Genomic DNA, 6,360 nt, shown 5'->3' on the forward strand with positions numbered 1-6,360 from the left:
TGTAATAACTAGTCAAATGATTGTTTAGTTTCCTCGATACATTATAAGTACAGACTTTAGTAAAAATCTTAATATAATCATTTATTCTGCATATTGTACAGTTCTGTATACTATACAGTCCTATTACTCTTTATAATTGTGGATTGCCATATCATCTCCATACAGCTGGAATAATTACATACAGTTTAGATTAAGCCAGGTGTTAAGGTATTTGTGTCATATGCAGCCATTGCAGAATGGATAGTATAGAGCATAACAGTTTTGTGTGAGAGTTTTATTTCATTCATTTTGAATCTGTGCCAACTTTTTTAAGGGATGCTGGTAAACTAAAAAAAAAAAAAAAAAAGATTATTTTTGTTTTTTTTTACTGTCATCATCAATGGCATTTTATATGTAAAATTTGGTGGGGCACCAACTACATTTTTTAAGATGTCATTGGTCCACATGGCTCCAAAAACACTTGAAAGAGTAACTTGCTTCCAACAGGTATACACAAACGCATAGGGAAAGAATTATGTGTTCAGTCACGGCTGTAACTTTCAAGGTGGAAAAGTTCCTCGATGATGTTAGTTTTCCCAGCAGTTTGAGTTACGACAACATCCCGTGGCTGGTGGCCACCGAGGTTCTAATTAACAAATGTATGCTAGAGTATAAAATCCACTTTGTTCATTTTTTCGAGTTAGCTGGCGTCTCCTCCCCCTTGTGGGCTACAGACTGTGAGCCCCACTTGTCATCTAATTCATGTGATCAACACATAGATGATGTACAGCTAATGACCCCACTGTGGCTGACTGCAGGACGCAGTCTGAACAGCAAGGAAGGACCAATAAAAAATCTTCACACAAATGATATGCTACTTCAGAAGATGCTATATTCATAGATAATAAATGATTTGAGGATTAATATAATCTGTTTCAAGTGAAAACAGCTGGTAGAACAGGTGGCAAAGTGGCCAGCATGGTACCAAGAAGGTGAAGTGGTGGTGGTTCCGGTAGGGTAGAGGCACCACCTAGATGACCTTGGTGTCATTGCACTCATCTCAGCCTAAGTCGCCAATAAAAGTCAGGTTCAACTATCCAAAATGCACTGTTTGCTGAAGTGGCATAGAGCCCGTTATGATAAATGCACCAGTACTGGTGCATATTTTACAGATGCAAGGTTCTCAGGATATGGTGTCATGCTTTTGGTAGCAGTTATCCACTCCTTGATGGGATCCCTGGACCTTCCCCACTTACAATAGCATCATGAAGGGTTCTCCGTAAGTTCAGTTCAAATGAATGCACAGTGGGACACTGGGCCATAGAAGTGTTCCTGCACCACACTTAAATAAAGAATATTGTTTAATAAAGGATAACTTCACCACTTATTATTCAAGTCCCATGCTGTTCTTGCCTTAACACTAGCTCATATTTCAGACAATATGCTTTCCCACCAGTACCAAGGAGGTTGATTTGCTTGATTCTGACCATTTTTAACTGTCACTTAAACTCTGTTGAAAAGGATGTGAAAAAGCATTCATACACAGATAGTTACATAATCAACTCACAAATCTAATCAACTCAAACTCCCATTGCATTTAAACTGTAATTGAAATATAGATTAATCATCAAATATCAAAGTAAGAATGGCATGGAGAAAACATAAAAAACAGTGGAGTTGTTACTGCAAAGCATCCATTTACACTTACAAATTCTCCTCTTGTATCTTGATGTTCAGTGACTGTTATCATGCTTTTAGCCAACATCATTTTGTCAGGATTTGAAGGTCAACTGAAAGACCTACAGACAAGACTTACAACAGATAATACATTAAATTTGTGTTAAAATGTATGCATGAGTAGTCAATTTCACCACAGGCCACAGTCAATTAAATGTGTTCTAAAAAGCTACCATGTGGTTACTTTTTTCAATTTAAATGGTCACATTAATTTACCTGAATATGTCCTGCACACACACAGACACACACACACACACACACACACACACACACACACACACACACACACACACACACACACACACACACACACACACACACACACACAACTCAACTGCACAGCCATAAATAGAAAATGAAGTCACTGCTTGAATAAAAGCAATGCTAATTGATTAAGTGGTGTTTACAGTCACACTGTCACAATGAGGGACAAAGAGATCTAACATGTTTCCATGATCCAAAAAAGCACTCTACAGTTTAGTGTTTGTATAGGGTGAAATTCTTTGATGCAATACCCTTTTGCACCAATGTCAATCCAATATGTTCCCCTACATGACTGAACCCTTAATGGCTGAATGGCTCCATCTAGGGTCCAAAAGAGGAGAGTCCAAACAGGCAGCCAAAAGAAAGCACATATATAAATAAGGGCTGAATGATATGGTTAAAAAAAAATCACTTTGCAATTAATTTGACAGATGTTGCGAGTGCAATATGATTTTTGAATTTTAGTAGGAATGAGAAGTTTGCAGTCTAATTCATATTTTCAATTAAAAAACTATTAAAATGTTGACAAAGTTATTTTTCCTGGGGTCTGTACCAAACAAACATGTTTTCTTACATCTGAGAAATCCAATTTGTAGGCCAGGGCATCATAATACTGCATCATAATACTCTATTTGCAACAATGTTTTATCACACATTTTACTTTCATCAAAAGACTGCCGCTCCCTCCTGCAGTTTGGATACTGCACTTGGCAATTTTCCAATTTCGAAAATGTTTTGATTAACTATTTCAAAAGCAGTAAAACAGCCTCAAATATTTACCACAATGGAACAGGGCTTAAAATGTAGAATAAATATGGGTCATTGACTTACAGCTCAAATGATACTAATATCTTTGCCTCTCTCAGACACATACACTATATGGACAAAGGTATTGGGCCACCTACACATTAAACCTACAGGAGCTTTTATGACCTCCCATTCTAAATCCACAGGCATTAATATGGAGTTGGTCCCCCTTTGCTGCTCTATCAGCTTCCACTCTTCTGGGCTTTCTACAAGGTTTTAGAGTGTGTCTGTGGGAGTTTTTGCCCGTTCATCCAGAAGAGCATTTGTGAGGTCAGACACTGATGTTGGACCAGAGGGCCCGGCTCACAATCTCCGTTCTAGTTCATCCCAAAGGTGTTGGATGGGGTTGAGGTCAAGGCTCTGTGCAGGCCAGTCAAGTTCTTCCATACCAAACTCAGCCAGCCACGCCTTTATGGAGCTGCTTTGTGCACTGGGGCACAGAATTTCCCAGTTTGGGATCAATAAAGTATATCTATCTATCTATCAGTCATGCTGGGACAGATAAGGGCCTTCCCCAAACTGTTCCCACAAAGTTGGAAGCAGAGAATTGTCCAAAATGACTTGGTGAGCTGAAGCATTAAGATTTCCCTTCACTGGAACTAAGGGGCTGAGGCTGAGCCCAGAAAATCAAGCCCAAACTGCTGGAAGTGGAGGTCACATGACTGCTAGTGCAGAACGCACAAGAGCTCAGTCCTTAAGCATGCACAGGTGTGTTAACTGAAGATAGGAGCTCATACAGGTTTAAGTCTCCTGAGCTCCTTCACTCTCTGCACTTCAGCTGAGGAGGAGCCCTTTGTTCTTTGTTCCTGAATTTGCTTGAAAATGACGCCACTCAACTTCATCCCTTTTAACTGAATGCAAAAGAAAGAGAATAAATGCTGTAAAATGGAACCTGTAGTCCTGTAAAAGTCCTGTAAAACATATAGCATTATCCCTCCTTCACCACACCTTACAGCTGGCACAGTGCAGTCAGGCAGGGAACCTTCTCCTGGCATCCACCAAACCCAGACTCCAGACAGCGAGATAGAGAAGCATGACTGGTCACGCCACAGAACATGTTTCCACCGTGTCGGACCCTGTAGACTCAACTGACAAATGTGGAATAATCACTTCAAATGATGCCTGAGTCTACATGGTTCTGATTATAAGGCCAACTCAAGTCTAAATGGTCCTCGTTTCCATCGCAAATCTGCAGGTTTTCATGGTGCAGCTTTTATTGTGAAATTTGGAAATGACAAAAAGTACAACCAACAAAGTAGTAGAACTTATTTATTGGTATTTCTGCTTTACTAGACAGTGACAGGAAAGGCAGGGACAAGGCCTTTCCTCTTCCCATTCTCTTTTGTATGCATGACCTTCTACTTTCGTCCATTGTTTTGATCTGGCAGAATAGTATTTTGAATTCATCAGTGCGGAGAAAAAGTAGCCAAAAAGGTCTATTCTTCCACAGTTTATCTAAAATCTAATGAGGCTCATTTTCTCATTTCTCCAGACTCATTTCCGGCGAGCAAGGCTGAAAGATAGGGATCTTTCCCTCGCTGCTTAGCATCTGAATAACACATCAAACGCTTTGGCCTCTCACCCTACTGCCTCCCTTTGCTCTTTTTTTTTTAATTGTATTCTCCCTGTTGATTTTGTGGTTTCTTCATTCTTCTGAGACTGGGGAGCACCTGTTTCAGGGCATTCACTGCTTGTTTGCATGGCTGCAGCAGGTGTGACACTGATGCCACTGTGCTAGGCACACACTGGTTTACCAAATATCAGCTGTGGCTGCATCTGTTTTGTGTTCAACCACCTAAGGCAAAATAACTGCCTGGCACAGCTCTCCATAAACCACACCATTTGCCTAGGGTTTTATCCAAGTCACGCTTGGTTTTGAGGGATAGCCTACTATATATATATCTTGGCAGCTAGGACTGAATTTAGACTTGCACGAGCTTGCCTGCCAGGTCAGTATTGTATATGCCTTTGCTGTTAAGCTCCAGATCATTTTAAAGGTCGACAATCTATCTAGACAACTGGTTTTGGGAGGTAGGTCATGCAGTCGGGAACCAAGAAGCAAATATTCCCATACATATCTGGAAAATGTAATAGAACATGTGATGAATGCTCAATCAAAATGATGGTTTATTGAAAATGTGTCAGTATTCACTGTAAATCTCTGCTATCCAGACACCGGAAGGAGCATAAATCTAGAACTTTCTAAAGCTGTTGCAATGAAGGTAAGGTGTCTTTTCATATACATTATGTGACCAAATTTCTAAAACTAATGAACACCTGAAACAGTAAGTAAGATGAAGGCACATAACATCATGTACACCAACTTATTCTCTGATAACTTCTCCTCAACCCAACTAGTGGCTTCAACCAGTAAAACCTTGTCTGGCTCTGTTTCTCATCACCTTTGCCACCATACAAGGTAAGCACTTTCATATGACTAATGAGTATTAATATTCTTTTTTTGTCTGAGCATCATTGACAACCATGAAAATCACAGAAAATGAAACATTATTTTTAAGCTATTGATTTTCAAAAGGTGGGTCCTAGCATACAGATAAGTGGGTCATGGGAACACTGCATCAACACATTCTTTTCTCAGTGATAAAGAACAGAAATGTTTAAATCATGCAATGTTGATACAGTTTCTACATCATTTCTGCATTAAGCCCCCTAAAACACCACAATCTGACAAAATGGACAATTTTTTTTTTTTTTTTTTTTTTTAAAGAGCAGCCGATGCGCAATCTAAAAACAATAACAAGGTTTACTCTCCACAAACAAAAAGGCATTTACTAGTAACTGACATGATGTTTTTACTGATTTTGCTCAAATTAAATGTAAAACAATGAGACAATGTCTCACATATAAATATGGAGATATACTGAATTTGATATACTAAATTTACTGTAATGATAGATATAAGTGCTTTGATAGCTTAACTACTTATTTTGACAACTTTGTTTTACAAACTAATTGGTGGGAGAGATGAGAACTTGAAGTTCCTCTACATGTGCGTCCTTGCATGAAAAAGTTTTTTGGAACCCCTGATTTAAGCACTGTCAAATTCACAATATGTTAATTAAAGCCAACTGTGTCTGCCGGATCAGTAATGAAAGATCTGAATCAAATCCTCTCTCGTTGTCATTTTCACTCCCTTCACATGTTGTTGTTGGTTGCTAATCATTGTCTCCCTTCATATCCCTTTGGTCAAAGCATATTTGTGACATGACATCAAATCTTTATGCATTAATTGGCACACCATAATGTAGTTAAAACAATGTGTTGGTAATACTGGTCAATGTAGTATTTCTTAACCAAGAACTAAAAGATTTGAATTCCAGTGTATTTTGTATAGAACTGAAAATGATTAATTATTCCAATTAACCAAGAATTCATCTACCAAGTAAATCATGTGGCAGGTCTGTACAATTAGCAGTTACTAAAGGTAAGGCAAACCCCAAGTAACAAAATCTATTGATTGCTGATCCATAATGTTGTTGCAGAAAATATTAAGATGAAGCATATTTGGGTGTGTGTGTGTGTGTGTGTGTGTGTGTGTGTGTGTATTTTAAT

Source organism: Myripristis murdjan, chromosome 18 (assembly GCF_902150065.1).
Source record: "Myripristis murdjan chromosome 18, fMyrMur1.1, whole genome shotgun sequence".
In the NCBI taxonomy this organism is placed as follows: domain Eukaryota; kingdom Metazoa; phylum Chordata; class Actinopteri; order Holocentriformes; family Holocentridae; genus Myripristis; species Myripristis murdjan.